Source organism: Natrix helvetica (genome assembly GCF_964273705.1).
Source record: "Natrix helvetica genome assembly, chromosome: 4".
NCBI lineage: Eukaryota > Metazoa > Chordata > Lepidosauria > Squamata > Natricidae > Natrix > Natrix helvetica.
Genome location: NC_138550.1, coordinates 96,909,630 through 96,935,662, shown reverse-complemented (window position 1 = coordinate 96,935,662; position 26,033 = coordinate 96,909,630). Strand labels below are relative to the sequence as shown.

The 26,033-nt window shown below is 43.9% G+C and overlaps 1 long non-coding RNA gene across 1 annotated transcript in view; it reads left to right on the top strand.

Annotated features, from left to right (window-relative positions):
* LOC309391197 overlaps nt 1–16,346 on the top strand; it is a 330,437-nt gene extending 314,091 nt beyond the window's left edge. Inside the window, exon 2 of the long non-coding RNA XR_014175242.1 lies at nt 15,447–16,346. This is a non-coding gene — a long non-coding RNA (uncharacterized lncRNA). The remainder of the gene's footprint in view (nt 1–15,446) is intronic.
* The last annotated feature ends 9,687 nt before the right edge of the window (nt 16,347–26,033 follow it).

Sequence of the window (26,033 nt, the reverse complement as noted above, 5' to 3'; positions counted from 1 at the left end):
GTAGCAAGGAGCTCATTGAGGTTAAGTCAATGTGCTTTATGTTACTTTTTTCATGCTAGTTTTTTTAAGATGAAACAAAATGGTGAACCTTTGGGGCTTGGCATGTCAAAAATTCAGAAAATACCTAAAATGATTTTTACCAGATGTCATCATCCATGAAACAAGAGAAACAATCCTCTATGTCAAAGTCTGTAGAGCTTCTCAGTTGTCCACGTCATGGTTGTCGTTAGAGGGTCAACGACCCTCTAAAAGAATGCAGATGACCAGTTATCTGCAAGGAATATAAATCCTTCCATTCCCCACTATCCTGTCAGAGCTGAAGAAGCTTCTTGAATGAGAAGTGAAACACCTTTAAAGAAAAAACAAGGAAGTCCAGTTGCCTCCTGAAAAAAGCACCTTTGAGACAATCCTCTATCTCCCCATCCCCAATGTAGACCACCCTGAAAAGCTGCACTTAGTGGCACTGCCAATGCTAGCCTGAAGGCCTCAACTTCCTCCCTAGTGTTAGAAGAAAAATCCAGTCTGGTCCCAAGCTGGGAAAAAGAAGCCAGAAATAAAATGAAGGCTGGCTACAAGGAAAAAAATGTCTCCATTAATATGGATTTCTAGAAACTTCAGTGACAGCAGCATGTTTCTGGGATGGCTGGGGGAGTGGATGGATTTTGGCTGGGGGAGTGGATCGATTTTTATAGGGTTCTGGGCTTTTGTGATTGAGATGCAATGTAGTAAGCCTCGTGTTTTTTACTATTTCAATGGTGGTGAGTTAATCCTATTATGTCCTAAAGTCATGTCCTGTCCTTAGAACTTGGGTGGGGGAATGTAAATTCTTAATCATCAGCTCCAGCCTTCTGTGGGAGCTGTGGCTGATGGTGTTTTGTTTATGTTAGATCTGGGCAACGAGAGAACAGACTGTGGACACGAAGTGACTTAACAGCTCTTTATTTGTAGTAGTAGTGATCCAGCTTGCTCTGTGGCCGGAGGGTTCCCCTTTTATAGGAATCGGGTACGCCTCTCGACCAATCAGAGCGATACCTGTTTCCCGCCGTAGCGGCGGACCAGAGAGGAGACTTGCTACGATATATGTTAATATCTAACACCCCTCCCCTCTTAGACGGCACATTGCGGTTTGTTACAAAGTCTCTAAGGTACGTTGGTGTTTGCCTTATGCGGGTGGAACGTCGCAGTTCGGGTTGATCGGAAGTAGTTGCAGGATCGGTTGCTTTCTCTGTTTCGCGTTCGGGAGTCTGTAGGCTTTCGTTACTTTGGCGTTCGGGGATCTGCTGGTTTTCATTGTGTTGTCGTTGTTCCGTTTCGTGTTCGACCTCTTGTTCTGTCCTGGGCTCGCAGGTGTCGTAGTTCTCTGTGTTGGGGGTCTCTAATGGTTGACTCTGTATTGGCAGGTAGCTCTCATTCTCGGTTCGAAGGTCTGAGTGCGCCAGGCGACCTCGTAGTTGATCGATGTGCCTTTTCCAGTTTCGCCCGTCTTCCAGTTCTAGCAGATACGATCGTGGACCCGTGATGCCAATGACCTTTGCCGGCATCCACAATGTTCCCCCTGCATAATTGTGGGCATATACCGAATCCCCTATGCTAAAACTCCGAATTTTGCTTGTGGAGTCTGGGGGTGCTGTGGCAGAGTAATTCGGGTGAAGACGGTCCAGGTGAGACCATAGACGGCGGCCCATGAGTAGTTCAGCGGGGCTCCTACCCGTCGTAGCGCTGGGGGTAATGTGTTGAATCAATAGGTAATGGTCAATGCGTGTTTGCCAATCACCTGGACCCATCCTAGCGAGGGCCTCTTTTGCGGATCGCACCATTCTCTCCGCCTGTCCGTTTGATGCCGGATGGAATGGCGCGACGAGGGCATGCCGAATCCCCTGACCTGCTAAATACGTTTCGAATTGCATGGCCGTGAACTGGGGCCCATTGTCGGAGACCAGGAGGTCGGGCAGGCCATGAGTGGCGAAAAGTCGCCGTAGAACCTTAATGACTGCCTCTGCCATGGTTGAAGTCATTAGGACTACTTCTAGCCATTTGGAGTATGCATCCACAACTATGAGGAAGGTCTGACCTTGAACTGGCCCTGCGAAGTCGATGTGTATTCTCGACCAGGGTGCTTTAGGCTTTTCCCATTCTGTGGCGGGCACTTCCGGGGGTGCTGGCCTCGATTCCTGGCATGGATCACAAGTGGCCACCCATTCCTCTATCTCTTTGTCCATGTTTGGCCATCAAACGTAACTTCTTGCTAATGCCTTCATCCTAACGATCCCCGGATGACCAACATGTAATGCATCTAACACATTTCTACGTAACGCATAAGGAATAACAACTCGATCCCCCCACAATAAACAACCTTGTAACACTGAGAGTTCATCCCGTTTTGACTAAAACACTTTGAATTCCGGGCCCACGTTTCCCTTCGGCCACCCCCTCCAAACCCAAGTTTGAACTTGCTTTATTATATTGTCTTTAGAGGAGAACCTTGCAACGTCGCAGGAAGAAACCGGTCCTGAGTCCAAACAGTCAATGAGCAGCACCGGTACTTCGGGAGTGGGGTCTGGCAAAAGGTCCGGTAGTGGGCAATGGCTGAGTGCATCTGCGTGTCCTAGAGTGGAGCCCGGTCGATGAATCAACTTGTATGAGTACGCAGCCAGGAAAACAGTCCACCTGGTCATGCGTGGAGAAAGGGAGACTGGAGTGGGGCGGTTTCCCGCCAAAAGTCCCAACAGCGGTTTGTGATCTGTAATCAGTTCAAAATCGCGGCCGTAGAGGTATTCATGGAAACGTTTTACTCCAGCTACAGCAGCTAACGCTTCCCTGTCCATCTGGCTGTAATTCCTCTCGGCCGATGAAAGAGTCCTGGAGTAGAAAGCGATGGGTGCTTCGTTCCCGTTTGGCATCCTGTGGCTGAGGACTGCGCCGACTCCAAAAGGTGATGCGTCGCAGGTCAATACCAGCGGTAGCGTCTGGCTGTATTGGACTAACAGCGAGTCAGTGGTGAGCAGGCGCTTTACTGCGGCAAAAGCTGCTGCTTCGGATCGTCCCCATCTCCATGTTGCGTTCCTCTGGAGTAGTCGATGTAATGGCTCAGCAACGGTCGCCTTCTGTCTCAAAAACACGCTGTAGAAGTTAAGTAGTCTGAGGGAGGCCTGCAACTCGGTCTGATTTCGTGGTGTGGGGGCGTCCTGGATCGCCTTAATTTTCTTTGAAGTGGGGTGTATTCCCTGACCATCGATTCTATATCCCAGGAATTCTACGCTAGGCACGTTAATTTGGCATTTCTCCTTTTTGAGGCGGAGACCCTTTTCTCTGATTCTGGCCAAAACAGTTCTGACTCTTTTTAATAGTTGCTCTTCGTTTGCAGCGGACACCAAGATGTCGTCAAAATAGGGAACGACCCCCGGTATCCCTTGCAAAAGCCGTTCCATGACGCTCTGGAACAGACCTGGAGCAATACTCACACCGAATTGTAGCCGGTTGCATTTGAATGCTCCCCTATGCGTCACTATAGTTTGGGCCTCCGCTGTGGCGCTATCCACGGGCAACTGCTGGTAAGCTTGTGCCATGTCTAACTTAGCAAATATCTTTCCTGGCCCCAACGAATGCAATAGGTGTTGTACTACGGGCACAGGATATGCGCTTTGTTGTAACGCGACATTAATTGTGCATTTATAGTCCACGCAGATGCGGACTGACCCGTCTGGCTTGACTGGGGTCACAATGGGAGTTTCCCAGCGTGCGTGATCTACCGGCTCAAGGATTCCCTGCTCCACTAACTTATCTATCTCCTTGTCTATTTTTGGGCGGAGTGCAAAAGGCACTCGTCTCGGTTTAAGTCGGATTGGCGCCACTTTGGGATCTAAATTGAATGAGATTGGTTTACCCACATACTTACCCAGACCGGGGCTGAACACATCCTCGAACTCCTTAAAAATCTGCTCAGCGCTGCTGTTCTCCACGGCGTTGATTCTGGTGACTTCTAGCCCCAAGGATTCAAACCAATCCAGTCCTAGGAGGTTCTGTAACGGTGCGCTGGCGATGGTCACGGGCAGCTGGGCTACGATGTCCTTGAAACGGATCTGGAACGTGCCTTGGCCCACGATGGGGACTCGGTTCCCCTGGTAGTCTCGTAGCAGGATGTCTGGAGCGTGTAGTTGGCTCTTTTTGAGGCTAGGGATAGCCTGTTTCATGGATGCCCATGAAATGATCGTCAGGGACGATCCTGTGTCAACTTCCAGCTCGCACGGTGAGCCCTCCAAGAGGACTGTGACTTTCAGCTTTTTAGGCCGCTTGGTGCGGACCTGACTTATTGTTGTGAGATACGTTCGCAACTCCTCTCTCTGGGTCAACTCTATCTCAGCATCTGTATCCTGAAAATACTCTCGTTGAGCGTCTTGATAGAACGCTCTCTCAGCTCTTTCTGTATAATCTCTCTGGGAATACGCTCGCTCAGCTCTTTGGGGATTTTCTCTCTGGGTAAACACTTGTGGATTTCTCTCTGGGCGCCCTTTTTGGTTCCGCCAAGCCCCTGGGTTGGGCTTCTGTTGGCGGTATGTAGGTGGCTGCCGTGAGGCAGGGGCTCCGCTCCGGCACACTCGTGCGATGTGCCCAAGTTTGTTGCAGGGTGAACAAACAACGTTCCTGAACCGACAGGTAGACCGGGGGTGATTCCCTCCGCAGCTTGCGCAGGGCGGCAAACGGAATCCGGGTCTCCCCCCAGGCCTCATGTGACTGCTCCGCATCAGGTGACTGTCCTCGAACTCGGGATCCTCGTAGTCGGGGTTGGTGTCCTCGTAGTGGACTCTGGTTTGTCTGGGTGCTGGTTGGCTTGTGTTGAACCCGCGTTGTATGCTTTCCGATGATCTTTCCGCTGACTCGGATGCCCTTGCTTCGTTTAGTGCTATTTGTAGGGTTAAATTTGGATTTGCCAACAGCCTTTTTTGTAGCGAAATGTCTCTTAACCCACAAACAAATTGTGCCAGGATATGCTCGTCCAGATCCCTGAACTCGCAGTTAGTTGATGCCTTACGTAGGGCTGCAACGTATTGATTGATTGATTCTCCCGCCTTCTGGTTCCTCGTGTTGAATTCCTGGCGGCAAACGTGGCGGGAAGGTTTTGGCGCGTAATGAGTCTGTAGAGTCTGTTGCAACGCCGCCCATGATACCGCTTGTATCGGAGTAGGTGCGGTGAGGTCTCTGGCCGTATTGAAGACTTCTTTTCCACAGTAGCCGAGGAAGATGTTTTTCTTTCGGGCGTCGGTTATCCCCGTGTATTCATTCGCTTCGAGAAAACACTCGAACCGAATCATGAATGCCTCCCATTCGTCATTCGCTGGGTCGAATGGAGCGGGGGGAGTGTGCATCGCCATTTTCCTCGTTTGAATTTGCCGCGCTGCGGTGTCCTGAGATGGCTGCCGGAATTTCTGCCCAATTCCTGGGCTGGATCAAATCCGGAGATTCTGAAGTAGCGTTCTTCGTCCTATCTGTCTCTCGATCCCACCTTCGTCGCCAATGTTAGATCTGGGCAACGAGAGAACAGACTGCGGACACGAAGTGACTTAACAGCTCTTTATTTGTAGTAGTAGTGATCCAGCTTGCTCTGTGGCCGGAGGGTTCCCCTTTTATAGGAATCGGGTACGCCTCTCGACCAATCAGAGCGATACCTGTTTCCCCCCATAGCGGCGGACCAGAGAGGAGACTTGCTACGATATATGTTAATATCTAACAGTTTATGAATAGGATGGCCTAGCTTTCTTAATAGGTACATTGATTGACATCAATCAATGTCTTTATTGATTAGCCCCTGGCCCATATCAAAGTGTAAAGTTCCAGAAACAAATTATTACTAAAATTTGATAAAAGCAATTTAAAATGGAATTTGATAATATACAATTTAAAATGGAATTGGAATAAAATACAGTCTAAAATGAAATTGGAATAGAATACAATAATTTAAGATATAGATAAAATATAATAAAATTACATTTTGGGGTCACCCCTGCAATCTACCCCAATCAGTCCCACATATGCAGATCTCAACTGAACCATTTTGTTAAAATACTGTGCTGTGTTAAATGTTATTTTCTGGTTCTGGCCGCACATAAGGAAAGTTGTTTTCATATGAGGATCCCAATGTGTCATTTGTTTGGTACCTGTCTCTCACCCCCTTATACAAGCAACAATCAAATAGGATGTGATCCAGGTCTTCTACCTCTGCTGCTCCGCAAATGCAGAGATGCTCATTATAGGGCGTAGAATGGAATCTCCCATATCTGTCAAGCTGTTTGAATCTCGCTCGCGTAAATATCTCCTTAAGATGTTTTGGCAGTTGTAACTTCAAATAGCTTTCTACTTGAAAAGTATGTTTGCATTTACTAAGCCATTTCTAATAGGTACAAAACAGTGGTGGGATACGACCAGTACGCCCCGGTACAGACGTACCGATGCCTGCTGGGAGCACCAGGTACCGTTCCATTCCGGTGCTCCGGAGGGCCCACCCATCCGCCTGCTCTCTTTACCTCTATTTGAGTTGACAGGGGCATTTGCGCACATGCACGGGGCGTACGGCGCCTGCGCAATGCTCCGCCAAGCAGCGGGAGTGTTGCGGGCAGTGCGTACGCATGCGTGCACTGCGCACATACCCATGGTGGATGCCCGACCCCGTTTCAGCATACTGGTTGCAACAGTAGCCGGAACCCACCACTGGTACAAAATATCCATCTCTAAAGTTTTGAGGCTACTGCTTGAGGATATGGCAGGATGACTAGGGCTGCTTTTTGCCTTCGTTAAGATTTTTCTCCATTTCTCCTTTGGGGAAATATGATATTCTGTTTCTTATAATATTCCTTGAAATATGTCATTCTCTAGTGGGGCGGCTTCCCACCCTAGTATCACTGCTGCCACTTAAAAAGATGACCTTGCACTATTCCCCAAGGGGTGCAAGCCTTGGGATACAGCACAATTGTCCTCGTGATACTGAGCTTCTCAGGCTGCTCTGGGTTACACAAGGCCTCTGTTCTTAAAGCAGCTTCAGAGAAAGGCCCCCCACAGCCTTCGCAGCGCCCAAAAACCACATGAAAGCCTGCCACATTTTCAGACAATTTTCAGAGGCTTCAGAGGCCTGGAGGAACATGCGGCCTTTGCAACCTCTGAAAATAGTTTTTGAATGTTAGTGAACCCTGGTGTGTCACCCCAAATGGCTCGGTGTGCCACCTTTAACTTGCATGTCACAGGATAACCTTCATTGGCTTAAGCTCCACAGTCTGAAAATAGCTTATTATTAGTGAAAGCCTCCTATGACTCTCCTTCTGAGGCTGCAAAAGAACTGCAAGCCTTTGGGACTTTCTTTTCATAATTTGAAATGATTAAACACAGCGGCTGATCATAGTTCAGGGGAGAAATGAATTGGACTTCAGTTCCACTAACAGCTTGGCCTTGTAAGAGCTTGGTCAGCTGTTCACATTTGAAAGTATTTGTAGTAGGACTCTGAAGAAGGCAGTCAGGAAGCATTGTAAATGTCCATGGATAATAACAAGGAGCACATTGCCAAAGGAACAATCAAAATAAAGGATGCAGCTCTAATTATCTCTATAGCATCATTTTGTCTCTTTCATTTAGTAACCTAAGAAGAAGGTATTTTGGAGTGCCTCATAATCCACAATGGCAAAATTTTCTAAGCAGACAAACTGTTGCAACGATCCATTGTCAGTACTTCTTCTCCAATTAACTTGATACAAACTATTACACATACATCTGTTTCTTACTGAAGTGTTGACTCGGTGAGCCACAAATTCTCCACCTGGACACTCACGAAAGTTGTTAGGAGTGGAAACACAAAGGAAACAAGGCAAAAGCAAAAGAAAATGAAGGGGGAATCAAGGAATGGTTTGAAAGAAATCTCCTGACATTTCTTTCCTCTCTGATGGTTACTGTGATCTCTAGTAATGTAGCTCCTGTTGCGCTTGTTGTTGTCATTCTTCCTGATATGTGTACAGAATCAACCCTTGAGAGATTATTACCTCATGTTTTTGTTCATGGGGACAATTAGCAAACCATGTACTATTTATCTTCCCATGAATTCTGAAAGATGGGTTGTGCCAGCTTTGGGAAACCAGATGGGAACAAAGTTTTGAACAGGAAAAGTGTGCAAAATGGTTTCCTTCCTGATTTTAATACAAGCAGAAATAAGTCCAAATAAATTCAGGGGAATAGGCTCCCAAGTAAATGTGAGGAGGAGTTGCTTCTTAATCAGAATTGCTGGAGCTATCCGGAAAGTAATCTATCTGTACTAGCCATGGAACATGTTGAGTTAGGTTTCTGTTTGTGATATTTAATCAAGAATAACTTGTTAAGTCATATCAACAGAAGTCGCCTTCTGTTGATATGACCTACCAAGTTATTTTTGAATGAATGTCCTATGTAAACAATTTTAAGATAGCTAGGATGTATAATAACATAAAATAAGATTTAATATTAATATTTATTATCTTAAAATTTTAATATTTTATGTTGTTTTTACAACAACCTTGCAAGTTGTCTAGACTCATCTCTAGTAGAGATGTGTGGTATACAGTATATAAATTTAGTTATATGGTAAATTGTGACCTCAAATAAACTTTGTTTCAACTTGGTGACTACAATCACTACACTCCCATCCTGCATCTATACATGTTCCCTCAGTCTGAAGCACCTAGGAAATGTCTCTTCCTATTCTCTGTGTGTTTAAATAATGAGGAATATGGGGAATATAAGAAAGTAAATTTGTCAAGATGAATAACGTTAAGGAAAATTAGCTTTACAGTGTGAAAATATATGAAAGATGTTTAGCGCAAAAGTTTAGCTAAGAACAGAGGTGGTATTCAGCAGGTTCTGTCCAGTCCAGAGAACCAGTCAATACCATCTCTGATTGGCCCCGCCCCTATCTATTCTCTGACTCCTGAGTCCCAGCTGATTGGGAGGGAATGGGGATTTTGCAGTAACCTTCCCCAGGAGTGGGGAGGGAATGGAGATTTTACAGCATCCTTCCCCTTCCACGCTCACCAAGCCATGCCCACCAAGCCATGCCATGCCCATCAAGCTATGCCCACAGAACTGGTAGTTAAAAATGTTGAATCCCACCACTGGTTAAGAAGTATTTCCTTTTCTTCCCCAGTCTGTACTTTTCAAACATTTGATTGATTTTTGCTGCTTGCTAAAACCAGATATTTTTACCTCTGACTAACCATTCTCCCTACCTTATCTGAATACCATTGAAAAGAATACAAAGGGAAAGCAGAGAAATGAAATTCTCCTGGTTATTAAGGGAGTCATTCAGAGCTCACAAGATACAGTAAAAGGAAAAAAAGTTTATTTCCAAAATGCATTATATAGTACTATTATATTAGATGCCTTAGAGCCATAAAATCATAGGGTTAGAAGGGAACTTGAAAGCCTTCTGATTTAAATCCTTGCTGAGGGCATGAATCCTTATATCATCCTAGACTTATGTTTGTCTTGTTTTTCCTGGAACCCTTCCAATTGTGGAGCACCGACAGCTCCAGGAGGTTAACTGATCTAACATGGTCAAGAAATTGCTCCTTAGTTTAAGTTTGGATCACACTCTGTAAACTCTTAGCCAATTGGTTTTTATAATAAAATGAAGAAAAAGGAAGAGATAATAATAATTTTATATATTACACACACAGTATGTATGTATGTGTTACTGTGAAAGTCCGAAATCTGGTGAATGTCGACATTCACCGGTGAATGTCGACATTCACATAGTCGCTTGGTGTATGTCCGAAATATTTGCTAAATACCCTTATCCTCTCGACACCCTTACCCTAATACCCTTACCCTAATACCTCGGCTCCTCGCTTCCTTTTAAGCGTCTTCTATTCGTGGACTTCTTTTTTTAAAAAACCTGCGATCCTGCGCGGTTAGAACGAGTAGTTCCAGGACCGCAAATTGAAAAGCAAAAGTAAAGCGTTACGCTGACTCGTTATATATATGTCACCGTGAAAGACCGAAATTGGTATGTGTCGACATTCACCGGTGAATGTCGACATTCACCAACATTCACCGGTGAATGTCGACATTCACCAATTTCGGTCTTTCACGGTGACATATGCATTTGTAAGATATATGTTTGTATGTGCAGTATAACCTGCAGTTATTGTTTTTCCAAATAACTTAAGGCAGTGAATATATCAAACGCACCTTCCTCCTCCTTTTTTTCTCCACAATAACAATCCCGTGAGGTGAGTTGGGCTGAGAAAGAGTGACTAGCCCAACTGGCTTTCATGGCTAAGGAGGGACTTCAACACATGGTCTCTTGCTTTCTAGCCTGGTGCCTAAACCAGTAGGATCATACTTGGTATTTGCAGTTTCTAAAAACCACCTAGGCCTACTTACATGTAATTTTCATTTCTTCGGGAACCCTCAACTCTCCATGACAGAGAGATTCTGTTCTGGCAGTTCAATCAAAGGGGCTAATTTGTGTCAAAGATTAGGACTAAATTTTCCATCTAAACTTTTGAGCTGGTGGAGAAATGGTTGATGAATGTCCGGTGGGGTGGGGTCATCATTGTACTACTTATTAGTTGTATTTCTTATATTACATAATTTTTATATAATGTTTGGAGGGATCAATGTACTATCTGAAGGGGTTGTTGAGCTGAAGTGTTTGGCAACCCCTGATTTAAACCCAACATTGTCAACAACAAAAAATCCAAACGCAGACAACATTCATATTTTCCCCCAGTCACTTCTATGAAATAGATACAGGTAGTCCTGGAGTTACGACCACAATTGAGTCCAAAATTGATGTTGTTAAATGAAACGTTTGTTACATGAGTTTGCTTCATTTCACGACTTTTCTTGCCTCGGTTGTTTAGTGAATCATCACATTTGTTAATTTAGTAACATGGTTGTTAAGTGAACCTGGATTCCCCATTGACTTTGCTCATCAGGTCACAAAAGGTGATCACATGCAACCCCAGGACACTGCAACCATCATATCTCTGAACCCCTTGGCAAGCAACCGAATTTTCATCATGTGACCATGGGGACCCTGCAATGGTCGTAAGGGTGAAAAACGGCAATAAATCACCTCTTTCAGTGCTGTTGTAACTTTGCACGGTCACTAAATGAACGGTTGTAAGTCAAGGACTACCTGTATTTATGTTCTTTTGATGAACTGAGATTTGCTTCAGTACATTTATTAGAAGTTTATATTCCTAAACAGAAGTTGTGAAAGAATTTCCCCTTTGAGGCTCTTTTGAGGTAACCACCAGTGTACTTCAAATACAAGGCATTGACTTACTGCTGGGTTAATATTGGCACACAGCAAACAGCAGAAGATAGGATTATGCTGCTGTGTTGTTTAGGGCTCACAAAGAAGCCATTATTCTGGAAGTGTTGTGTAGAAACTGGAAAGTTTTCTGCATGGTGCTGATTTTATAGCAAACAACTACAAGATAATCACGATCCCTTGTTTTTTTTATTATTAGTATACCCAAACACACGTTGGGTTCCTAAATGATCTATGTTGGATTTCATGTCTGTTTCAATAGCTAGGTGAGATCTTATGATGAGACAGCATATTTTAATCATTTTAATTCATTTTTAATTCATACATTGACAAACCTTTCAATTGACAGATTGATCATTGCTTAGCACATAGAAATAACCATAGAGTGTAGTGTTCAGGGAGGGGTAACACCTCTGGTGTACGGGCACGTTGTGTCTTTTTAGGGCAGCTCGTTTTAGGACAGCTTTTGGGGCAGCTTGTCCACCTTTGATCATGAAGGCGGTCTCCACAAGCGATGTGGTTCACTAAGAGCACGGCAAGACACAAAAGACGCCCTGGTCAACCACTGCACCCAGCTCATCTCCAACTGTCTTGACTCTTGTCCTGCCATTGGGAGCAAGATGGAATCTGGGAAGAGACAGTAAGGCTGAAATTGCGCACCTCTCCCTCACTTTAATCCAATTTACGTGCAAGTCTTGACATTCCAGATGTCAAAGCATGTCGTAATTTGAATACAATGGACAAAAATCAGAAATAACTATGATATTTTGTACCTATTGAACATGGGATGCGACACACAGAAAAATACGGCATCCTTCACTTAATTCTCCCTGCTTTCAAGGGGTGTATTACTCAAAAAGCTGACACCTTGTTTCATAGGCAGAGATGACAGCAAAAGATGAAAACCTATGTCTGCTAATTAACCTGATAGATAAGACCCTGGTACAGGTAGTCTTCCCTTAATGAACAGTAACTTAGCATACAACATTACAAGTGCCCCTTGCCAAAGCTACTTACAAACTAGTTGTGGAGTTCCAACAACTGTACGCATACAGTTGTTGGAACTGTAGGTGTCCATGACTGCATTTTGAACTCCTGGTAATTGGCTCACCTTTATGGCTGCTCCACAGTCACGGGACCGTTATTTATGACACCGCCTGCTTTGCCTGGTTTCTAGCAAAAAACAACAACAACATCCAAAACAATATATATAGGTTTGCTTAAAATCAGGTCTGGTCACACAGGTGACCAGTTGTAAGTTGAGGTCTACTGCAAAACTGTAGCCAGTTTTATTGAAATGTAATCCTGAATCAGAGCTTTTTCGACATGGGCTTATACAGAGAGTCCTCGACTTATGACCACAATTGAGATCAAAATTTATGTTGCTAAGTAAGACATTTTTAAGTGAGTTTTGTCCCATTTTGTGACCCTTCTTGCCACAGTTGGTAGGTGAATTGCTGCAGTTGTTAAGTTAATAATAACACAATTGTTAAGTGAATCTGTCTTCCCCATTGACTTTGCTAGTCAGAAATGTGATCACATGACCCTGGGACACTGCAACCATCATGACGTAGTTGCCAAGTGTTTGAATTTTAATCACATCATTACCAGAGTCATAAGTGGGAAATATGGTCATAAGTCACCTTTTTTAGTGCTCTTGTATTTTTTGGTCATTAACAACCAATGTAGGTCAAGGGCTACTCGTAGTGAGCTTCTCAAAGTTTATATTACTGAATCCTTTGGATTTGACATTTGAGGTCTATTAAAAGGGCAAGCAAAAAGAAGAAGGAAAAACAGACATATTTTTTTTAGCTTCTTGCCTATTTTTACCTATGGACGTTATTGCTAGGTGGCCTCAGTAGAAAACTCAAGTTTTGCAACTGTAGGGTGGAAGAGAATGCAGGCAAATTATACTAGAAGAAAAATTATTTTCTTTCTAAATTAAAAAAAAAAGATTGTACGAGGTGTAACTCAATCTTTGTTAATCAATCTTTGATAGCATCTTCAGCTCCTTAGGATAAGCAGAAGAGGTGGTATTTAGCCAGTTAAAGAGGTAGGGGAAATTTTGAGTAGTTCAGAGAACCGGCAAATAGGCTGGCCCCGCCCCTGCTGCCTCCCAGCCTCCCAGCTGATCTTCTTTTGTTGCCCTGAACAGGAGAACGGAGCTGGAAAGCAGGTTAGTGGGGTGGGAAGGGAATGGGGATTTTGCCCTAACCTTCCCCGAGGAATGGGGAGGGAATGGAGATTTTGCAGTATCCTTCCCCTGCCATGCCCACAAGGCCATGCCCACAAGGCCATGCCCACAGAACCGATAGTAAAAAATTTCGAATCCCACTACTGATTAGCAGATAGAAATGCAAAAGTTTAAGATCAAATAACTATATTACTATGTCTTAGTAACTTAAAGATTGTATCAAAGAGAGAAAAGAAGCAACAGATCTAAAGTATACAAGGTGACCACTGAATAAAGTTTTTCTCTCTCTCTCTTAACTCTGTGCCTGGGTTAGTAAGCACCTTCTTATACACATGACCTCTATTTAAAGTTCAGCTTCTAATCTCAAAATAAGAGGGCTATCAAATAAGAAGGATGACAAAGTGTCTTATGATAGAGAAGCAAATATTTGGAAATTGGGTGAGGTTCTACTCTGCCGATCCAATGGATTTGTTTCTAATATAAACCCTACACCTGCTTGCAATACTGCACTGTATTCAATTAAAGCAACACTCGTATTCGCCATTTGATCCAAATGCATTAGTAGCAACTAAAACCCATAAATTACTATCAATATTGAAATGTGTTTTGGAAGTTTCTAAATTTATAGTATTTTAATAAACTAGAAATATGCTAACTATTTGCAAAAACTTTGAAATAAAGAGTTGGAATAACACATCTTAAAGCAAGAAGCACCATTGATTTCTTAACTACATTAATTCAATGAAAAAATCTTTTCCGCATGTATTGGATCCCCCAGAGAACGTTTAAAAAGATTGGCTGAAGGTTCCGGTTCCGGCGGCGGCGGCGACGGGCAGCCCTTTGCCCGCTCCGGCTCCCCGGTGGGCTTCCCCACTCCTTGGGGGGCACAGGACACCCCGCAGAGGGGTCCTGCCGGAGGGGCGGCATCGCGGAGGTCTCCTGCAGCGGCGGCAGCCGGCGGGGGCTCTCTCGCGCGCCCAAGGCACCGGGGAGCAAGCTCGGAGGGCGCATCGCGTTTCCATGCCTCGCGCCTCGCTACAAGCCGACTGGAGAATGCTACAATTGAAGGAAGCAGCTGCGGTGCGGTGAGGTTGCCTCTCTCTTCATCCCTTACTTTGCATGAAGATTTATTCAGCTTTTAAAACTTTAAAATAGCTTTCGGAGCATTTTGGAGGTGCGGCTGGAGGGAGGGGGGCTTCCCCCCCCCTTGGACAAGCGGCAAGAAACAATTTTGCTCTCAGCCCCCGGGGAAGGAGGAGGGGGGAGAGCCAACGAATGAAGCGTCACTTAGGCTGAGATGATTTTCTTTTCAATTTAATTTTACATATTACAATGATTTGAGGACTTTTGGAACTTTTTAAAACTTTGTTACGCCTCTGTGCCCAAAACTGGCAGGGCAAGATGGCACACTTCCGTTGTCTTTATGAACTCTGAAACCTGACTCCACCTTTAAAATTCAGGCTTCCGGTCTTTGTCTCCGTGTCTCCCAGAGGAACCTCTTGTGGATTGGTATTTTTTCAACCTTCTAGGGGAAATTTTTTATCTATTGCCAGACTTATTGGAGAGACTCTCTTCTGCCTGGTTCTTCTGCTCCCGGATTCACCTGGCTACCCTTCTTTTCTAACTGCTTACTTCATATTTGGACTGAACTTTTAACGTTATAAAGGATGGCATCTAAAAGACCCCCTCCTGGAAAATCTGGCTTTGCCACTTCTGCTCCAACATCCGCAACATCCAGTCCAGCCACACAGTCAAAGATAACAGAACTGATGCAACATAAGACTACAGAGATGGACTTTCAACAAATGCTTCAACAAATTTTACAGGGCCAGGAGGAAATCAAGAAACAGCTAAGGGAAATGAAAGATGAAATTAAAGAAAATCAAGCCCAAATATATAAGAACTCACAAAGACTGAATCTTGTGGAAGGGGGGGTGGAGGAGGTGAGGGGGTGTGTGGAAGCTGTGCAGAAAGGGAACAAAGATCTTGACATCCAACAGATGAAATTAGAATTTGAGAGAATGTCCTATTATCTTAGATTTCAAAATGTTATAGAAGAAGATGGGGAAAATATAAGGGACATCATGACAAACATTCTGGCTGACTATACACACAAAGAAAAACAACAGATGGGGTGGGATATAGATCTGGTTTATAGAGTGAACTCAGCTTATGCTAGAACACACAATGTACCCAGGGAGGTTCACATTAAATTCCTTAGAAAAACCACAAGAGATGAAATTCTGGGTGTACAAAGGGGGCAAGCATTGACATATCATGATATGGAGATAACCATTCTGAAGCAGATCCCTAAGAAGATTAGAGAAAAAAGAAAAAATTATTCGCAATTAGCGAATAAATTATACCAGAAAGGGGTGTGGTTTAGATGGTTGATGCCTGAAGGTATGCTGATATTCTGGGAGGAGACAAGAATCAGAATTAACTCACCCATAGAGGCGCAGGCCTTTATGGAAAAAAATAAAACACTCCTAGAGAAACCACCAGACACTACAACGGACACGCAGGACACGGGAGGGGCCAGAGCTCTGCCAGTGGAGGGAGATGGGGCAATAGCAAGAAGACTCAGATCACAGAAATAAATATGAAAATCATATTATTATAAATTGACCGAAAGTGAAAATGGAATTATATTTGGATTTTATATTGTAATGTTTAATTTGATTGAATTTAATAATCGAACTAATATGCTGATTATAATCAATTATATACTAATGCATTATATATAAATGTACGCTATGGGTATGGAGGGAGGGGGGCCTCACACACTTTGCAACTGCCAAAATTTGTATACCTGTCCATTTACCCTTTTCCCTATAAACTTTGAAAAACCAATAAAAATTTTATTACAAAAAAAAAAAAAAAAAAAAAAGATTGGCTGAAAATATAAACAGGTGACTGGATATTTACTCATTGGATATTTTCCAATATTAACCCATTTTGGTTTAATATCCATCAGTTTATACCATAAGCACAAAGATCAATAAAGTGTAAAGACATGAAAGTGTTTTTAACTGGATACTAAAAACGTAGAACTTGTCAGTATATCAAGTATTATTGCTTTATTGGATGGGTTGGGGGGCAAGCAAAAATGGTGCCTCAAAGATGCAGACAGTACAATCCCAAATGGGAAGTTTAAGATTGACAGCATGTTTGTTCTCTTTCTATGAACTTCTTGTCTTTGAATAAAAAGAATCAAGTCTTATTCCATATGATCAGATTTTAATGATGAGGTCGCATTATTTCCTAGCGGTATTTTATATTTTTTTTGTTTCCTGTTTTTCTATCTTTTTTCTTTCTTTGCCTTTGCACAGGTAGTCCTTGATTTATAATGGTTCGGTTAGTAACTGTTCAAAGTTACAATGGCACTGAAAAAAGTGACTTATGACCATTTTTCACACTTACGACCATTGCAGTTTCCCCATGGTCATGGGATTCAAATTCAGACACTTTGCAACTGACTCATATTTATGACAGTTGCAGTGTCCCGAGGTCACGTGATCCCCTTTTGCGACCTTCTGACCAGCAAAGTCAATGGGGAAGCCAGATTCACTTAACAACCATGTTACTAACTTAACAAGGGCAGTGATTTGCTTAACAAATGTAGCAAGAAAAGGTGTAAAATGGGGCGAAAGTCACTTAACAAGTGTCTCGCTTAGCAACATAAATTTTGGCCTTAGTGATGGCCATAAGTGGAGGACTACCTGTATTTTTCTCCCCCATTTTTTTTACATATTAAATCTTTTTTTAAAAAAGAAAAAGAAAAAAGAAAGAAAGAAGCTTGCTAGTTCTGTCTGATCCTCATAGAGACTTCTGCTGTTTTCTTTTCTATAGCCTGTCACTTATGGCTGTGAGAATAGTTTTACTTGAATAAAGCATCCTTGATTTTGATTTTGAGCCATTAGCAAGGTTTGGACCAATGGAGGGATGCTGCCAGTTTAACAACCGATTCGGTGAGCGCACACTTCCTGTGTCTGTGTGCTTCGTGCATGCAGAGCTGAAAATGGAGCATTTAGAAGCTCAGCTACTTACCTTCCATGTCAGCAACGGTAAGTAAAACAGTGGGGGGGGGAATCAGCTGTGCCGCACAATTAAGATGAGCTAGAAAGCAGGAAATAAAGAACAGGATAGGGCAGGGCGGGGGGGGGGGCTGATCATCGGCACTACCGGTTCACCCGAACCAGTCCCAACCGGCTAAATATCATCTCTGGTTTGGACTGTGTGTGTGTGAATCAGTGGTGGGTTGCAGACAGTATGCCCCTGTACGGGGGTACCAGAGCCTGCCCGGAGCACCAGATACAGTTCCAGTACGATGTTCCGGAGGGCTCACCCACCCGCCTGAGCTCCTTACTGGTCTTTTAAGTCTTTGGCGCTTCCGCGCACATGCACGGTGCATACAGCCCTTGCATGATGTTCCACTGAGCAGCTGGAGCATCGCGGAGGCTCATGGAGGCTCGCAGAGGCGTTAAGACGCATGCGCGTGCTGCGCACATCCATGTAGACGCCACCAGGCTGTTCCAACCGTACCGGTTGGAACGGGATCCAGAACCCACCACTGGTGTGAATGCATATGTAGCTCTATTCCTTGTAATGAACTTAAAGCATGTTTGACCAAACATATGACACTTGTAAGAAAGTGGCATAAAATTCTCCTATAAAATCCAGAGAGTGGTGGAATTTTGGGAGAGGAGTTGAACTGTAGTGAACGGTATGCATACTAATAGCAATCGTACAAATTAGGATAAGTAGTAAATTTACATTCTTCTCAGACTGACATTGACAGAGAGCTTTAATGGAGAAACCACAACTTCATTTTAGATGGACATCAACAGAGTATATCCCCCAGTTGAGAAGCTGAAAAATATTTTTTCTGCATGCAGTTGGATCTATCGAGCTGTGTTTTTCAAAAAAAGTTCCATGATAACTATAATAAGTAGCTGTAGGAAGTGACTGCATCAGGAACCAGATTCAAGGTATTCATATTTGTAGCATTACGCACAGCTTTGAAAACAGCAGATACAAATCTCTCATCAAAACAGTTTCGGGGACCATACTGTGATGGATTGTTCTACGAAGGGGGATGTGGTATACTGGAGTACAGTGAAGAAGCCATTTCCCACATTCCAAGAAGCAGTGACGTGCGGTGAGGTTTATGGCTGGTGAGGCTGGTGATGTCATCAAATGATCATCATGAAGGGAGGACTGTGACAACTTTGATCTTTACAAGCGTGCAAGCAAAATACTCCAGGATCACGGTGGCAGGGACAGCAACTCCTTCTGCTGCGCTGCGGAGAAGAACCACACTGTGCTCCTCAGTGCTAGCCTCAGATCAGCGCGAGCTGATCTTTGCAAGCGTGCAAGCAAAATACCCCAGGATCACGGTGGCAGGGACAGCAACTCCTTCTGCTGCGCTGCGGAGAAGAGCCACACTGTGCTCCTCAGCGCTAGCCTCAGATCAGCGCGAGCCATGGTCCCCTTTCTGTTGGCTCAGGAAGGAGGGGAATGGGACCACGTGTGCAGGAGGCTCCTCAGTGCCAGCCTCAGATCAGCGCGAGCCGCGGTCCCCTTCATGTTGGCTCAGGAAGGAGGGGAATGGGACCGCGTGTGCAGGGGAAGGGGACCATGGCTCGCGCTGATCTGAGGCTAGCGCTGAGGAGCCTCCTGCACACGCGGTCCCATTTCCCTCCTTCCTGAGCCAACATGAAGGGGACTGCGGCTCACGCTGATCTGAGGCTGGCGCTGAGGAGCCTCCTGCACACATGGTCCCATTCCCCTCCTTCCTGAGCCAACAGGAAGGGGGCCGCGGCTCGCGTTGATCTGAGGCTAGCGTTGAGGAGCACAGCGTGGCTCTTCTCCGCAGCGCAGCGGAAGGAGTTGCTGTCCCCGCCACCATGATACTGGGGTATTTTGTTTGCACGTGCAAGAAAGAGATGAAAGAGAAAAGGGGAGAATTTTTTTCTTTTTTTTCTTTTCATGATGAGAGCGGTGAGGCTCTGCCTCCCCTGCCTCCCCTGACTGCACATCACTGCCAAGAAGGGGGACAGGGGAGACAAGAGACAGCATTGCCCAGAGCTGGATTGGAGACAGTGGAAGAAATTTAGGATAGACACTCCTTAGAATCTCCCGGGGTATATCCATTAGGGTTAGTTACAGCAGTATAGATTTAGACTGGCAAGATTCTGTCTATGTGATGTGAGCAAATACAGGTAGCCCTCAACTTACAACAATTTGTTTAATGGCCATTTGAAGGGGCAACGACACTGAAAAAAGGGGCTTATGACTGTTTTTCACACTTACGACCATTGCGGCATCCCCATGGCCACGTGATCAAAATGCAGATGCTTGGCAACTGAGTCATACTTATGACCATTGCAGTGTCGTGTGATCAGCTTTTGCGACCCTCTGACAAAGTCCATTGGAAAGCCAGATTCACTTAACAATTGTGTGACTAACTTAATTGCAATGACTCACTTAACAACTGTGGCAAGAAAGGTCGTAAATGGAGCAAAACCCATTTAATAAATGACACAGTCACAGTAATTTTGGATAAGTCTACTGTAAAGGACTTGGCTGGATTGTTTTTGGGCTGAGCCTGTTATCAATCTCACCAGACTAGACCTATAAGAGCCACATGGTGGTTCAGTGGTTAGAATGCGGTATTGCAGGCGATGTCTGCTGACTACTGGCTGCCAGCAATTCGGCAGTTCGATTCTCACCAGGCTCAAGTTTGACTCATCCTTCCATCCTTCAAAGGTCAGTAAAATGAGGACCCTGATTGTTGGGGACGATATGCTGACACTGTAAACTGCTTAGAGAGGACTGTAAAACACTGTGAAGGGTATATAAATCTAAGTTCTATTGCTATAGTACTCCAACAAAAATAATCTGAAAGATTCTAGGGAGTGGTGATCCTGAATCTCTTCCTGTTTTGTTTGCTTTGTTCCTCTTTTCATGTTCAGGCCCCTTACAAAGCTCATAATTATCCTTTCTGAGTGCAATTTGCCCAACATCTCCCGCCTTTCCAGTTGTCTGCTGTGTGACTCAGCCAGTGTCCTACTGCAAGATTTGCCCTCAGACTGTGATGGAGGGTGGTTTGATTGCAAGCAGCACTTTGGCAAATCTATTGATTTTTGTATTTCAATATCTCCCTTCCTTTTCCTTCTGAGCCATATTATGCAAGCGAGTGCCAAAAAGTTTTAACCTTTTGTTTTGCTGTGGCTTCCATGGTGCCACTCAGATATACAATCAATCCAAGACCTTCCCAAGGTGCTTTTGTACCCATCCATTCCAGTCACGTGAGTAAAACATTGATCTTAAAATTGCCGTTGCTTGTTCGGAGACCGGAGTAGAACTTTAAACTGTATACCAATCTTCTTCTTTTTTTTTTTACTGCCCATGCAATTACATATTCTACTTTTCGCTTGCTAAATTTACATTTCTCCTTATGCAGTTTACAATATAGTGCTCGATGTTTTTCCAACATTGCTTTTTGCAGCAATTGTTTCTATTCCCCTGTGGATGTGCCCCAAATGAAGGCAGCATCATTACCTTAAGTGCTTTCTCAGGTGCAGGGCCTGGACTTTCCGGAGAAGTGCTTTCTCAGATATTTTTGAAAACCAAAGCTCAGCCTTCAAAAGCAGGATAGGTCTAGAAAAAATGCAAAATATCTGAACCTGAATAGAGCTGGAAGGGACCTCGGAGGTCTTCTAGTACAGCCCCCTGCTCAAGCAGGAGATCCTATACCAGTGATGGCGAACCTATGGCACGCGTGCTACAGGTGGCACACAGAGCCATTTGTCAGGGCACGCAAGGCGCTGCCCTGTCAGCTGGCCAGCGCGCATGCACGTGCTGGCCAGCTGAGTTCACCCTTTTTTTAAAGCCATTTTTCGCCCTCCCCAGGCTCCAGAGGCTTTATAGGAGCCTGGGGAGGGCGAAAACAGCCTCCCCGCCCCCCAGGCCCTCCGGAGGCTTCATGAGCTTCCCTGAAGCCTCCGGAGCACAAAAAACCAGCCCTACGGGCAAACCAGAAGTTCGGGAACAGACTTCCTGTTTGCTCAGAGGATTATTTTGTCTTCTCCGGAGGCTTCAAGGAAGCTTCCTGAAGGTCCCTGAAGCCTTCGGAGCGCTTAAAACGACCCTCCGAGCAGACCGGAAGTGACTTCCTGTTTGCTCGGAGGGTCGTTTTGACTGCTTCGGAGGCTTCAGGGAAGCCTCCTGAAGGTTCCTGAAGCCTCCGGAGGGCTTCCAGGGGGGGTCAGGAGGCTGTTTTCGCCCTCCCCATGCTCCTATAAAACCTCTGGAGCCTGGGGAGGGCAAAAAAAGCATGCGCACTGGGGGGATCGCGCATTGCATTATGGGTGCAGCACGCCTGCAAACGATCCCACTGCGCTCCCCCCACTTATGGCACGCAAGCCAAAAAAGGTTCGCCATCGCTGTCCTATACCATTTCAGACAAGTCACTTGTATGTACCTTGCTTGCCTACTATAACTGAGGGTTCAGGCACACCTAACATTAGGTTTTATGTAGGAACTAGGTATGGCTAGTCTAGAGAAAAGAAGGACTAGGGGTGACATGATAGCAATATTCCACAATTTGAGGGGTTGCCACAAAAAAGAGGGGGTCAATTTTTTTTCCAACACACCAGAGGGCAGGACAAGAAACAATGGATGGAAACTAATCAAGGAGAGAAGCAACCTGGAATTAAGAAGAATTTTCAATTAACCAGTGGAACAGCTTGCTGTCAGAAGTTGTGGGTGTTTCATCACTGGAGTTTTTAAAGAAGAGACTGGACAGTCACTTGTCTGAAGTGGTATAGAATCCCCTGCTTGAGCAGGGGGTTGGATTAGAAGACCTCCAAGGTCCCTTCCAGTTGTATTATTATTATAATTATTACAATTTCCAAGAAACAAACGTTTGTGGTGTGGCTAAGAAAATGTTGCTTTTAAAATATTTCTGTGTTCCTTAATTTGTATTTTAAGACAAATTGAACTTTGGTGGGGCATGCATAGTAAAATAATTGTGGTTGATCTTCTGAATTTTTTGTTTTTTATATTTTGTCCATGTTCTTTTAATGTCATTTAATAAACAAAACCTGAGAGCTCAGTGCTACATACGTTCGCTTCATAAAATGGTTACAATTAAAAGTTCTGTTTAAAAGTTCTAAAGTAAGTTTTAAAAAAGTCTGTGGATTACAAATAGTCCTTGACTTAGAACAGTTTGTTTAGTGACTGTTGGACGTTACGACGACACTGAAAAAAGTGACTTATGATTGGTTTTCACACTTACAACCATTGCAGCATCCCCCTGATCAAAATCAGATGCTTAGCAAATGGCTCGTATTTATGACTGTTGCCGTGTCCTGGGGTCATAGGATCCCTTTTGCCACCTTCTGACAAGTAAAGTCACTGTGGAAGCCAGATTTACTTAACAACCATATTACTAATTTAATAACCGCAGTGTGACCAGAAAAATTGTCAAATGGGGCAAAACTCACTTAACAACTGTCTCGCTTAGCAACAAAATGGTCTCAGTGGTAGTCATAAGTCGAGGACTACCTGTCATTTTGGGAACAGAGTGGTATAGAAATAAATGTTTAAATCCCATGTCTGGCTTATGTATGTGTAAAGTATATCAGATATGTATGCTAAAATCCAATTTGTATTTAACAGACATTCTGCTTTAAAGGATATATTTTCTTTCCTTGGTCAATTACCCCTGACCATTCAGTGTTAGGTCCTGGAATCGGCTTGGACAAGTCCATGCAGTTTTCTTGGCAAAAGTTTGGAAGTGGTTTGACCTTGAGAGAGAGAGTGATTGGCCCAGGATGACCCAATTGGCTTCATGCCCAAACTGGGCCTACAACTCACAGTGTCCCAGTTCCTAGCCTGGCACCTTAACCACTACAACAGCTCTCACGATATTTATAAAGATACATTATAAAGACCCTACTAGTGATATTATTGCCCCAAATAGTAATAAACAGCTGATATTCCTTGGTAGATTTAAAAATGTTAAGATACTAGGCATTTTCCCCATTGAGGAAATACCAAAACGTTGTCTTCCCAGTTTTCTTCAAATGTAGCAGTGTTTACAGCATTTGTTAGCCTGCAGCAGTGAAAATGAAAAGCTTGCAAGAAAATAAAATGCAACGCGCCATATGAAATGGGAGCAGGCTAAATTAAAAAAAGGAAAAATGAAAAAAAAAGGGCACAATACATAGGGGACACCGTTGCCATAGTAACTGACATTACAGCTTGCTCCCGATAATTAATGGAGGCTTTTGCTATTACAGTAGTCCTGAAATTTCACTTTCCCTCTGTGCTGCACTGCAGATTGCAGTATCATTTCCCCATTCATAAATATTTCATCACCTCAGACTGCTGTGTTTCATCATCACCAGTCCACTACACTCAGCCTAATCGCCCCTTGCAGGATTCCCCTGGCCCTGTTGGACCAGCCATGTTCATTTTCTCCTTTTACCCCTGCCGTCTTTATCTGTATTTAATTCCCGAGGTCTTCCTTGCTTGTCTACCATTCTGTTGCAGCTGTGTCTTTCAAATGAGCTCCCTTAAACATCATGTTAACGTGGTCATTAGGGTTGTGTTGGCTTGCTGAAAACAAACAAGAGTGTAAAAATTCTACCAGTGCTTGAAGGGCCAGAGGCAGCAACTAATGGTGGATAAGTCTGAGAAGTAGCCCTATCAGGGTTTTAAATGTTGATGATCTACCCAAATATGGGATGGAGCATACTGCTTCTGCTTTCGCCTTTCAGTCGAAATCCAGGAGCCTTTGCAGGCAATCGCTTCCTCGGTAAAGAAATAAAGGGAGACTAGTATGGATGTTTCAAGCTGTTTAGTTCTCATCAGCTATCCACACTCTTCTGGAATTTGAATTCCAGGCCGCTTGCATATTAAGCAGATGTATTAACCTCTAGGCCACAGGCTCTCCTTGCTTTGTTGGCTGTACCAGGGGGGAGTTCTCAACTTACAACAGTTAATTTAGGGATCATTCAAAATGACGACGACACTGAAAAAAGTGACTCATGGCTGTTTTTCACACTTATGACTGTTGCAGCATGCCCATGGTCATGTGATCAAAATTCAGACCCTTGGCAACTGGCTCATATTTATGACGGTCGCAGTGTCCCATGGTCATGTGATCACCTTTGGAGACCTTCTGACAAGTAAAGTCAATGGGGAGGCCAGATTCACTTAACAACCTTGTTCCTAACTTAGCAACTGCAATTATTCACTTAACAACTATAGCAAGAAAGGTCATCACAGGAGGCAAAATTCACTTAACAAATGTCTCATTTAGCAATAGACATTTTGGGCTCAATTCTGGTTGTATTGTTTGCACACAATGCATTAAAAAAAGAAAACTCTATTGGACAAAATCTGTATTTGGGGTTGCTTAGACTCTTCTCTAGTATGTGAATTTGATGCACACGTTCCTCTGAATTCAAAATATTGCACGCAAGAGTTGCAAAATAGCCTTTTTAAATATAGCTATTTTTTTAATCCCACTTTTCCTGATAAATGTTTTTTTATAGAATTTTCCCAACGCGTCTGCCTTGTTCTGTTTTGTGTTTTGCAATTCTTAAACTGTTTAAAATTTCTCCCCTCCCTGCAGCCTGTTTACACAGAAAGCGGTTTATTTTGGTAGATTGAGTTATTTTTCTTCCATTGAAATCCATGCTAGATTTCTTTTTCCACACTTGCCAACTGATAGGATTTTGCTGAAGCTCTCAGCCAACATAATCCAATATGTTTAAGTAAAGTAAAATCTCCTTTGGGTCAAGCTTGATTCCTGGTATCTTTTTTGGCAAGAATATGGAAGTGATTTGCCATTGCCTTAGGTCAGGATTCATTCCTTTGGTATTCCCTGTCTCTCCCCCACCAATCCACATAGCTTTGATGGTAGGATCTTGACTCCAGGAATCATGAAAAATATAGAGGTGGGCCAGCGTGGCCTATGTTCTTCATCTCTTTTTTAGAGGACTGTAGCATCATTCTTCCCTTCCCTTCCTTCCCCTCCCCTCCCCTTCTTTTTATTTTTATTATGTCATTAAACATACATAACATATAATGCAATAATACATTATATTATTTGTATAATATTGATTAAAGAGGGCAAACCAGGGGTGAAATGCTACCGGTTTGGACCGGTTCGCCTGAACTGGTAGTAAAAAAATGCGACTGGTTCTCGCGAATCGGTATTTCTGACGATCAACACGTGATTAATATTAGCTAGAATAGTTGGATTTCCTACTTTTCCTAGAAAGCTAATCTAAATCGTGTGGCACAGTGGATTTACCCCCTCCCTCGCTGTTCTATTTACCTTTGCAGACTCCGAAGGCTTCAAAATGTTCCCTTTTTAGCGCTGCACAGACGCACCTCAGGCGCACATGTGCTTGCAAAGTGTGCACTCGGTAGCAGACTCACCAAACCGGTAGCAGACTTCAGACGATTTCACCACTGAGGCAAATGCTCTAATGTTTAGATAATTATAAGACCAGAATTTCTTAATTT